General features: G+C 38.1%; 1 protein-coding gene across 1 annotated transcript in view; it reads left to right on the top strand.

Moving 5' to 3' along the window:
- Positions 1-12,955, top strand: part of CNTN4 (contactin 4) — a 942,629-nt gene that overhangs the window by 894,763 nt on the left and 34,911 nt on the right. The gene's annotated exons all lie outside the window — the stretch shown is intronic.

The following is a 12,955-nucleotide window of genomic DNA, read 5'->3' as shown; positions in this document are numbered from 1 at the left end:
AACAAAAAAGGCATAGTGTAATTTTAATTATACCTTAGCTTGAACATATAGTTTATTTGTCAATGAAAATCTTTTCCAAGAGTCTGTTTAGATCATTTCTTTTCAATCCTAAAGAAAGATTCACAAAGAAAATGTGACAGGGTAAATTTAGCATACCCCCCCCCCCTTTGTTATGGCTTGCTGCTTTGCTTGAGGAGTATCCTTATTCGTAGAGGAAGCCCAGACAACTGCAGAAAATTCTTCCCATTTGGGAAGACATCCCAGCTGAGAAACCCAGCTACTAAACCATGGCACAAATCCCAAACCCAGAGATTTGCTTTCCCTGGTGGCAGGTGAAAATAAGAGCACATAGATTGACCATGAATGATTTTAAGACATACTGTAACTGCCTCATTGAAAAACAAAACAAGACAAAACAAACTTATTATTAATGGTTGCAACTGATTTGGAGACCTGAAACGCAACCCAGAGCATCTGGTGTCATTAGAACGGTCTTCATAATTAAGTTGGTGCTCTCTGTGATGCATCTCATAGCCTTGATTATCATTTGGCTGCTCACCTCCCAAATACCTATACTTGGCCACCCCGTTTGTCTTGTGCATAGCAGTTTCCATTTGTGACAGTCAAGCTCATTAAACAGCTCTGCTTTGTGTTTTTTCCCTAGTCCTTGAAAATAGATCGGTAAGCATTCTGCTCAGGGGTGATTTGTGAATTGCTTTACAGAAGGCTCCCATTTGTGCTCAGCCTGACTGGGGTCAGAATTTGCCTTGTGTTTTCTTCTGATGTCATTTGTCAAGTCGCAAACGTGTTCAAAGAACCAGGTCATAGTACCATGTGGCAGTATTTCTTGGCATGAATCAGTTAAGAACCTTGACGCATGAAAGTGCCCTGCGCCATTGGTGTGTTTTTTCCACCATCTAAAAAGGGCAGATTTCCTTGTCTTCAGCCAAGATAAAATCATTGTTGTTGTTGTTGTTTTTAAATGGTTCCTTTTCCCTTCTACATATACAAACTCGTATTCTAATTGTGTTATCAGAGAGGTAAGATAAAAATAGCCTATGTTTGTTTTAAGATTTTTTTTATTCTTATGTTAATCCCCATACATTACATCATTAGTTTTAGATGTAGTGTTCTATGATTCATTGTCTGTGCATAACACCCAGTGCTCCATGCAGAATGTGCCCTCCTCAATACCCACCACCAGACTAACCCATCCTCCCACCCCCCTCCCCTCTAGAACGCTCAGTTTGTTTTTCAGAGTCCATCGTCTCTCATGGTTCGACTACCCCTCCGATTTCCCCCGCTTCATTCTTCCCCTCCCGCTACCTTCTTCTTCTTCTTCTTTTTTTTTTTCTTAACATATATTGCATTATTTGTTTCAGAGGTACAGATCTGAGATTCAACAGTCTTGCACAATTCACAGCGCTTACCAGAGCACATACCCTCCCCAGTGTCTATCACCCAGGCACCGCATCCCTCCCACCCCACCCCCCACTCCAGCAACCCTCAGTTTGTTTCCTGCGATTAAGAATTCCTCGTATCAGTGAGATCATATGATACATGTCTTTCTCTGTTTGACTTATTTCGCTCAACATAATACCCTCCAGTTCCATCCACGTTGTTGCAAATGGCAAGATCTCATTCCTTTTGATGGCTGCATAATATTCCATTGTGTATATATATATATATATATATATATATATATATATACCACATCTTCTTGTTTTAAGATTTTTAAAATTTTCCCTTTGCAGACATAGCTGCTCACGAGAAAACAAATTTTAATGGAAATAAGTGTCTGAAAGAAATCACACATCTAAAGAATTTCCAAGGGAGTAATAATTTATAACCAAAATGGAGACTCAGAAACAAATACCAAATGTGTAGATGCCTGATGCTATCTAGATGATGATACACTGAATGTATATTATTTCATCAGCATATTTGGGCAGTGAAAGCTGTCCATGCCTACAGTCAGGGCCTGGATCTCAGCTCCTTGCCAGGAAACTTGGGGGGGAAAAAAAAACCTCTATCCAGATTTAAGAACTTTAAAAGGAATTTAACTATGGCCAGAGTGGGCAGCAAGGCCACCCAAGGAAACAAAGGCCAAGCCTCTACAGTATACAGCGGAATGCCCTATATTTTGCTGCCCTATATTTTGCTACCCTATGGGATGTAAATCCCAAATTCCTCATGTAACCTGGTTTAAGACTTTACAACCACACAACAGAGAAGACTGCTCATGAGAAGGAAAAAAAACTCCCTTGTGAGATATAATTTCCAAACCAAAATTACAAAGACAGTGTCACCTTAAAAGAAAATCAGCAAGTACAACAAACAGAAGAATTTCAAACCCTCAAAAGTAGCAATAATAGAACAATCTGGAAGAGACTTGTAGCTAAGTAGTATAGATTTCTCAAGGGTAACCTCACCTACTCCATCACTCACTCCCCACTTCCCACCTAACTCCCTGACAGAAGGGATTCATGGCTGAAAAGCAACTGGGGGGGGTGGGTGGACAAACTGGAAACTATGTTGGTTGTTTGTTTTGGTAGCTGTTTTATTTATTTATTTATTTAAGGATTTTATTTGTTTATTTGACAGAGAGATACAGCCAGAGAGGGACACAAGCAGTGGGAGTGAGAGAGGGAGAAGCAGGCTCCCTGCTGAGCAGGGAGCCCGACATGGGGGCTCAATCCCAGGACCCCAGGATCACGACCTGAGCCAAAGGCAGCCGCTTAACGACTGAGCCACCCAGGGCCCCTTGGTAGCTGTTTTAAAAGGCAGACCCTAATGACCTAGCTGAAAAGAATAATTGGAATATTAATCTCTTCTATTTAATGACAAATTATTCTCTAAAAGCTTAATATAATTGGAGTAATGCTGTGTTCCTGATATTAGGTATTTTATGAATGTGTTGACTCAAAGTTTCACCCTGGTGTGAAAGGAGGAAGCTCGGTGTTTCAGTTTTTGTAAAGTAATACATTCCCTGTATCTATTCATCTTCTAAGTAGTAGCATAAACCTTTAATTTTTAAGTAACATATGCTCTGGAATTTGAGTTGGACATCTTTTTTATTTTGTTTTTCTGCAGTGTACTCGTTTTTAGATTTTACATTTTCAATATTAAAACAATCTAAGTCCCATCTTCCCTTCCATTCCATTCTCTTACTTTCCTACATCCCTTCCCTTCCCAGCATGTTGGAGTCTGCATAGGTAGCTGAGGATACAGGATAGTAAGGTGGGTTGGAGAGCTGTCGTGAGGCATGGGTCTATGGGCCCAGAATCCTAGGACATGGGATAGTTGAGTGTGGGTGCAGAGGTGGTGGGCAGAGGCGTCAGTTGACAAGGTTGTTGATTGGTTAGACTAAGCAAAAAATAAGTTGATTAAGCAAATAAGTAAATTTTTTTGTTTTGTTTTTATTTTTTTAATTTCGAATCCCGTATAGTTAACATACAGTTTTATATTAGTTTCAGGTGTACAATAGAGTGATTCAGCAACCCTATACATTACTCAGTGCTTATCAGGATAAGTGTACTCTTAAACCCTTTCACCTATTTCACCCATCCTCCCATGCACTGCTCCTCTGGAACAAACTCCATCAGCTTGTTCTCTATAGTTAACAGTCTGTTTCTTGGTTTGTGTCTTTCTCTTTTTCTTTCTCCTTTGTTCATTTGTTTTGTTTCTATTTTTTTTTTAAAGATTCATGTATTTATTTATTTGAGGGAGAGAGCGTGTGCGAGGCAGGGGAAAGGCAGAGAAGAATCCCAAGCAGATGCCCCACTGAACGAGGAACCAATGTGGGGCTCGATCTCACGACTGAGATCATGACCTGAGCCGGAATCAAGAGTCAGATGCTCGACCAACTGAGCCACCCAGGCGCCCCCATTTGTTTTGTTTCTTAAATTCCACATATGAGTGAAATCTTATGGTATTTGTCTTCCTCTGACTGACTTATTTCACTTAGCATTAAGTGAAATCTCTCTCTAGCTCCATCCATGTTGTTGCAAATGGCAAGATTTCATTCTTTTTTATGGCTGAATAATATTCCAGTGTGTGTGTGTGTGTGTGTGTGTGTGTGTGTGTGTGTGTGTTTACCACATTTTCTTTATCCATTCATCTATCAGTGGAGATTTGGGCTGCTTCCATAATTTGGCTACAGTAAATAATGCTGCAGTAAACATAGGGGTGCATGTATCCCTTTGATTTAGTGTTTTTGTATTTTTTTAGTAAATACCCAATAGTGCCATTGCTGAATCATAGGGTAGCTCTATTTTTAACTTTTTGAGGAAACTCCATACTGTTTTCCATAGTGGCTGCACCAGTTTGCATTCCCACCATCAGTGCACTAGGGTTCCTTTTTTCCACATCCTCACCAACACATGTTGTTTCTTGTTTTGATTTTAGTCATTTTGACAGGTGTGAGGTGATATCTCATTGTAGTTTTGATTTGCATTTCCTTGATGATGAGTGATGTCGAGCATCTTTTAATGTGTCTGTTGGCCATCTGGATGTCTTCTTCGGAGAGGTGTATGTTCATGTCTTCTGCTCATTTCTTAGCTGGGTTGTTTTTTGGGTGCTGAGTTTGATAAGTTCTTTATATATTTTGAATCCTAACCCTTTATCAGATATGTCATTTGCAAATACCTTCTCCCATTCAGTAGGTTGCCTTTCAGTTTTATTGATTGTTTCCTTCACTGTGCAGAAGCTTTTTTATTTTGATGTAGTCCCCATAGCTTAGTGTTGCTTTTATTTCCCTTGCCTCAGGAGACGTATCTAGAAAAATGTTGTTACAGCAGATGTGAAAGAAATGACTGCCTATGCTCTCTTCTAGGATTTTTATGGTTTCAGGTCTTACATTGATATCTTTAATTCACTTTGAGATTATTTTTGTATATGGTGTAAGAGACTGGTCCAGTTTTGTTCTTTTGCATGTAGCTGTTTAGTTTTCCCAGCACCATTTTTTAGAGACCTTTTCCCATTGTGTATTCTTGACTCTTTTGTCAAAGATTAATTGACCATATAATCAAGGGTTTGTTTCTGGGCTTTCTATCCTGTTCTGTTGATCAGTGTGTCTATTTTTGTGCCAATATTATACTGTTATGATTATTACAGCTTTGTAATATAACTTGAAATCTGGAATTGTCATACCTCCAGCTTTGCTTTTCTTTTTCAAGATTGTTTTGGCTCTTTGCGGTCTTTGGTGGTTTCATACAAATTGGGACTGTTTGTTGTAGTTCTGTGAAAAATACTGTGGGTATTTTGATAAGGATTGCATTAAATCTGTAGATTTCTTTGGGTAATATGGACATTTTAACAGTATTTGTTCTTCCCATCCATGACCATGGAATATCCTTCCATTTGTTTGTGTCATCTTCAATTTCTTTCATCAGTGTTTTATAGTTTTCAGAGTACAGGTCTTTACCTCCCTGGTTGGCTTATTCCTAGGTATTTTATTATTTTTGGTGCAGTTGTAAATGAGATTGCTTTTTTAGTTTTTCCTTCTATTGCTTCCTTATTAATGTATAGAAATGCAATGGACTTCTGTACATTGATTTTGTGTCCGGCGACTTTATTGAATTCATTTATCAGTTCCAGTAGTTTTTTGGTAGAGTCTTTAGGGTTTTCTATATATAGTATCATGTCATCTGCAAATAGTCAGAGTTTTACTTTTTCCTTACCAAGTTGGATGCCTTTTATTCTTTTTGATTGTCTGATCACTGTGGCTAGGACTTCCAGTACTATGTTGAATAAAAGTGGTGAGAGTGGACATTCTTGTCTTATTCCTGATCTCAGGGGGAAAGCATTCAGGTTTTCACCATTGAGTATGATGTTAGCAGTGGGGCCTTAATTATGTTGAGGTATGTTTCCTCTAAACCTACTTTGTTGAGGGTTTTTATCATGAATGGATATAGTGCTTTGTCAAATGCTTTTTCTGCATCTATTGAAATGATCATATGGCCTTTATCCTCCTTTCTCTTATTGATGTGATGTATCACATTGATTGATTTGTGAATATTAAACCACCCTTGCATCCCTCGAATAAATCCCACTTGATCGTGGTGAATGATTTTTTTAAAAATATATTATTGGATTTAATTTGGTCGCCAATACTTGTTTTTTGTGTTTTTATTTGAGCATTCTGACAGGTGTGGGTGATATCCTATTGTAGTTTTGATTTGCATTTCCCTGATGATGAGTGATGTTGAACATCTTGTCATGTGTCTACTGGCCATCTCGATGCCTTCTTTAAAGAAATGCCTGTTCATCTCTTCTGCCCATTTCTTAATTGGATTTTTGTTTTTTGGGTGTTGAGTTGAAATGAGTAAATGTTTTGAAGACAAGATCTAGAGATAATTATAGAGGTATATTTATGTGTATTATACATATGTGTGTGCATATATATGCATGCACTTAGCTCTTTGGCTAAGGGGACCTAGAATCATAAGCACATGGTGTCCACATCTTGATTTCTCAAAACCATCATCCACTAAAAATAACCAGTCCTCCCTGCAGAAATTGCTGATTCTAGGACTACAGTGAAGTGTAAGATGAGCCTTGAACATCTTACTGGGCCAGACAGTAAGGAACACTCAACAAATGAGCAAAATGTCACAAGGACACAGGAGCCAGTTTAAGAGGTTTGCCACTGGCCAAAATGGGGACTATTTGAGCATCAAAATAAATAACAATAGTAATGTATTAAAACCCATTGGGCCAAGAGTATATAGAGGAATGAATGAATGAATGAATGAATGAATGAATGAATGAATGAGAGAGGAAAGTTCTTCCTTAAAAGAAAATGTCATCCAGTACATGTAGAGGAATGATGGAAACAGACTTGTCATTCAGCAGTCATCACAGGGGTGGTTGCTTCAGGCAGGAGTATTGAATGGATCCTAAGTCTGATGGGTAGAGGTGTGATGAGTGTCAGAATATTGGTGTAATTTCAGAATACCTCCTCACAAAATTCTAATCACTTACAAGGGGGAAAATGTTAAATATGAGGTAAAGAAACAATGCAGACACCAACATGGCCAGGTGATCAGGGTTTTTAACCATGGTTTTTAACCAGGGTCAGTGTGAAGATGAGTTCACATCACATCACATAGCTCCTGATCCAATGCACTTAGAAGATACACCACAACATTTCAGTGTTGTTCCTGCTGAGAATGCACGACAGACAAATCCAGGTTGAGAGTCAACCTATAGAATGTAAGGCCTATTCTCTTTAAAACTGTCAAGGATTTGAAAGGTAGGGGAAGACTAAAGAAATCGTCTAACTTGATGGATCCTGAAGCAGCATGACAAATAAATTCAACATGTTTTCCTGGATAAGGTCCTGGACTAAAATATAAAGAGACATGACTGAGAAAGTTAGCAAATTTTGATTGGGATCTGAATTGCCAAGTGATGATATACCAGGGTTGATTTCTTTATTTGGAGGGTCATGTGCTGGTTGTTAGGAAAGTGACCTTGTTTGCGTAAATACATGCTGGAATGTTTAAGGGTGATGAGACCTCGTGTCTACAGTTGCTCTCAAAAGGTTCAGAAAAAGTCTAATGATAATGAGTAGATATTATATATTATAGATAATATCATGTTTGTTTATTTATTATAGATAAATATATAATATATAGATAATATATATTATAGATAAATACATAATACATAGATAATATGTTTATTTATTACATATCTTCATTATATGCAAGAACGAAAGAAGCAAATGCAGTAAAATATTAACAATGGAGGGGTCTGTGTGAAGGTGAAAGAATTCTTTGTACATTCCTGGCAACTTTTCTGTAAGTTTGAAATTATTTTTAAAATAAATTGCTCTTGGGGCGCCTGGGTGGCTCAGATGGTTGGGCATCTGCCTTCGTCTGGGGTCATGATCCTGGGGTCCTGGGATTGAGCCCCGCATCAGGCTCTTGGCTCGGCGGGAGGTCTGCTTCCCCCTCTCCCTCTGCTTCTCTCCTTGCTTGTGCTCTCTCTCACTCTCTCTCTCTCTGTATCTCTGTGTCTCAAATGAATAAATAAAATCTTTAAAAAATAAAAAAATAAAATAAGTTGCTCTTTTAAAGCAAGAAAAAAATAAATCCTTAATGTGTCAGTAATGAACACAGAAGAAGAACCAGAATTTACACAGTGAGTGAACCCTTAGGTGGCTCCTTTGTTATGTTCTACTGGGTAAATAATAAGAAATATAACACAATACCTTCCCAATCTACAACACTTTTAAGGTTCAGGGTCTTATTTCTAGCATTAACCAATACCACCATTCACAGATTGTCATCAACTTATCCTTAACCACCTCTCATGAGTAGGTACAGAGCTAGGCACCAGGGATTATAAAAGTGTAAGATCTGGTCACTGACTCCCAGGAACCTGGTCATAGGGGAGAAACTGGATATATGTAAATGATAGTCCGTGACAATGCTCAGGCTTAATGTTGAGGAAAGAGAACAAGCTTCACTAAAGGAAAAGATTACCAGTGAGGAGGGTGGTCAGGGAAGCATCAGTCTTCAGAGGGATAATAGGCTTTATCCAGCCTGGCTGGCCTTCAGTGTAACCTGACTTACCTTCTCTGATGGTGCCCACCTCTGCTTGAATACTTTTTGAATAGGTGATTCACATTCTCCTGAGGCAGCGCATTTCCCTGTTGAAAAGGTCAAATTATTGGAAAGTTCTCTCTTATACAGAGCCAAAATACACTTCTTTGTACCTTGTACTTTGGGTGACACGAAGTAAGTTTAATTAATCTTCTGCCTATAAACCCTTCACATATTTGAAGACCACTCTTGTGTCTCCTATAATTTCTCTTTCTTATGTCAAACATTTTCAGTTATTTTAGCCATTACAGATTTGTTATGTGCTTCACTAACCTAGGTGCACTAATTTGCCAGTGAATCCAAAAGATGTTCCTAGCCAAGCTGTGGTCTCATTAATGCAAAATACAATGGGATTTTTACCTAAGACGAAATACCACACGCTATCTGTTCAACTTAAGATTGCATTAGCTTTTGGGGCAACTTCACAAACCCTGCTGACACTGAGATGTTCAAGTCTTTTCCACGTGAGCTGCCAATACAGTCTTCTTCTAGCCTGTACCTTCGTAGCTGTTTTTTTTAAGTGTAGTCTTTTACCTTTATCCCTATTACATTTCATACTAAATGAAAGAATTGGTCCAGCTTGAAATCACTGTGGAAGTTGAATTTCATCTCATATTTAGGGTATTCCTTTTATGTGTGTTTTATGCAAAATTGGTAGATATAGTTCATCCAACACAGGTTTTATTTTTATTCAAAAAATGGGACCAATGCAGAGAGTGGAAATTCATCTCTAGGATGCTACCTCCAGGTTTTTATGAAAATTAAACCACCATCTTTGTTGTGGCATTTAACTACTATTAAAAATAGTTCTCTGACCACTCCCCCTTGCGCCATTTCAGGTGAGCTGTCAGCTCTTTGACTAGCTCCTGTTTTTGAAGAATCCCATTTTTAAAGTTCCATCTATAAAAATTAATATAAAAAAGAAGACACAACCTGACTCAAAGGCATCATCAAAACCATTACAGTAAAGAAAGTCACTAACAAAAGGAGATGCATACTTTCTGTAAACGAAGAGCAATGAGACACACATTAAGTACTTTCCTGATAGTTACCGAGTGAATACCTTGGCACTGTGAGTGAAAGTATTTACCAACTAAAAGGAAGGGTTGGTATTGTATAGGGAAAGCAAAATCAAAATAGAATTCTTGTCCTGTGAACCCACAGGTACTTGTTTTTATAGATAATAAAAGCCCTAGATCAGAAAGCTTTTCCACCAATAGGGAAAGTCAGAAGATAATATAACTTGGATAATAAGTATTGTAATTTATGCATCAAATTGTTGACCTAATCGTTAACAGAGTTGTTAATAATTTTCTCTCTCTCTCTCTCTCATGGTTGTCCTGCTCTCGAGAACAAAGCACTTAGTGTACTTTCTGTCCTCTATCTATTATAGGAAACAATGTAGAACATGAGTATTTTTTTTATTTTATTCTAGGAGGGTTAAACACTTGGTAAATATATACATTTTATTTTATTTTTTTTTAAAGATTTTATTTATTCATTTGAGAGAGAGAATGAGAGACAGAGAGCACGAGAGGGAAGAGGATCAGAAGGAGAAGCAGACTCCCCGCCAAGCAGGGAGCCCGATGCGGGACTCGATCCCGGGACTCCAGGATCACGACCGGAGCCGAAGGCAGTCGCCCAACCGACTGAGCCACCCAGGCGCCCCAAATATATACATTTTAAACATCAGTCCTCTGGAGTTCTGATTTTATCATTCTCTGCAGGATGAACCAACCACAAGCAGAAAAGTTTAGGGATGTCGTTGATCATATTTATTGTTGGTATTTAATTACATCCAAATCCAGACATCAATTCACATCTCGAGTCCTAATTGCCTTTGAGAGTTCTATGCACAGAACAATAGCTGGAGTGACTCTTCAGAACAGAAGTCGTAAATATAGGTTCTTCCTGATCTTGATGAATTAAAACCCAAGGAGGGGAGACAGTTTTGTTTTGAAGAAGCCATCTGTTTATTTGTGTACAGCGTTTGTATTCAAATTTAAGGAAATTAATCAAATAAAAAGCATCAGAATTCACAACACAGAAAACAGGAGTACTGAACAGGCATGCAATTTGAGAAAACCAAGTAGATAATGAGGTTTCAACCTCTTTAGTTTAATCTTCTCTAGTCCCAAGGAGACCTCTCTGGTGTGTGTATCCTGCATGACTTGCCTTGCCTTGATTCTTGCTCCCTCGGAGCTCAGAACAGGAATCGGTGATAAGTGCTAAATTCATGAATTAGCAGCTGTCAGCACAGACCGGACCAGCATAATCCTTGATTTAGGGAACTTCTCCAGTTCTTGGTTAACAGGCAACTGAGTTCACTAATAATAAGATCTGTCCCCACTCCCTACATGTGCATAAAGGAATGAACATTTCTTCAGGAAACAAATGTCAATTAAAAATGTGAGCCAGGGGTGCCTGGGTGGCTCAGTTGGTTAAGCGACTGCCTTCGGCTCAGGTCATGATCCTGGAGTCCCGGGATGGATGCCCGCATCGGGCTCCCTGCTCGGCGGGGAGTCTGCTTCGTCCTCTGACCCTATCCCCTCTCATGTGTTCTCTCTCTCTCATTCTCTCTCTCTCAAGTAAATAAAATCTTTAAAACAAACAAACAAACAAAAAAAAAATGTGAGCCAGAATTGCAAATGACTCCAGGCTTTGGAATATGTGCCAACTCCTTGCTGCTCACCCAAAAGTTGTCAGGAGATAGGAAGCCAAGACATTTTTAAGGACTTGAGCCTGGACATTTGACTCTGCTCTCAGGAGTTTGATGTGTAGGCTTAGAGCTAGAGCCAGCATTTTATGCATGAAGTCATCGCTACTTTTTACCTTTTTAAGGCAGTAACTTCATTACTCTTGCAGTGAAACCCTCTGAAACTGTCTTCACCCCACGGCCTTCTCTGAATTTCTTCTGCATTTAAATATCTTAAGTGGACTGTATATAAGCAAGAGTACAAATTGCTATATTATGCCCTTAGACTTGGTCTCTGGATGATTTGTGAATGGATATCATGTTTTCAGCTAAATGAAAGGATGCAGCTCAGCACAGCAGATAGTTCCTTTTAAACACTCTTAGGCATCAGTTTCCCTCATCCATTAGGTAGAGATGATAATAATACCTATTTGTTAAGAATAAATGTAAAGTTTTAACACAGTGTCTGGAATGTAAGGGGCTCAGCTAGTTATTATGAATGTTTTCATTCCCTCATTCTCTTTTATATCTCTTTGGCTACCAAGGCACTGTGATCCATGCAACACACACTACACGCTTGGTGGATAAATCAACAAATGAATGTTCTTTAAGATAAGAATCTAAATTGTGAAATCAGTACACAGGTAGTTAAAGGAGAATTAGGCAACATCTCACTGAGTAAAAACCATACACACATATGATTTTGGCCAGGAATAATTCGTTCCAGTCTTCATTCTATAGATGAGGAAAATTTAAATTTTAAAAGCAAAAATTATTCTAAAGTGCTTTGTTCTCAATTCCTTCCCTCATTTAAAAAAAAAAAATCTCAATCTGTATCTATACCTGCAGATCAGTGAATCACTAGAGCAAATTTTGATTATGTGACTTGTAAAAGCCTCAGGTTTTAAAATAAAGGATTTTCCCTCCCATCATCTCTTAGCTGAAAATACCTGTTTTTACCTTCTCTTTTCATGAACTTCACTCATACGGCAATGAGTGAAAGCACAAGCAGTCCATTTATGATCTTTTCCTAGTTTTGGAAAACAGCAAAAGTATATTTCACTCCAAGCTGATAATCTGTTTATGGACACAGACTTTCCTTTTCTAATGACTTGAAATGTGTGCTTTCCATAGTTGGTTAAAAGGGCAGAAAAACTCTTTTAAATACTCTCTTTAAAGAGGAGGTTTTTGTATGCATTGCTGGAAAGTAAGACCCATCAAACATGTCCTATGAGACATCATTTCAAAATTTCCAACTGAGATTTTAATCGAGGAGATACACTTAATAAATATTTATATACCCCACAGCCTGAAATATAATCCTGTGAGTATAGAAGGGTATTAATCAATGTTCTTTCATTGTTTTGTTTGCTTTTGATTTGTCTTCTTTGTTATGGTTTGTTTAGTTGGTTTTGTTTGATTTGGTTTAGTGCAGAGAAATTTCTGGAATATGGCTGAATTCAGAATTTCATTCTTTAGGTATTTATATGACCTTTATATTTAACTCAAATTTCTTTTCACCGTTGTATTCTGACAACATTTTATGAAATCATATTGCAGTGAAAAAATAAAAGATCATCGGCACGTCAGTGTAGGATTAGGGTTTATAAACTGTCTCAGCTAAACAAGCCCATTTCCTTTTCAATTA

Source organism: Mirounga angustirostris, unplaced genomic scaffold (assembly GCF_029215605.1).
Source record: "Mirounga angustirostris isolate CCGP_5_RB_7025 unplaced genomic scaffold, mMirAng1.0.hap1 SCAF_1, whole genome shotgun sequence".
In the NCBI taxonomy this organism is placed as follows: domain Eukaryota; kingdom Metazoa; phylum Chordata; class Mammalia; order Carnivora; family Phocidae; genus Mirounga; species Mirounga angustirostris.
The sequence above is the reverse complement of the archived record's forward strand: the minus strand, read 5'-3'. Positions and strand labels throughout refer to the sequence as shown.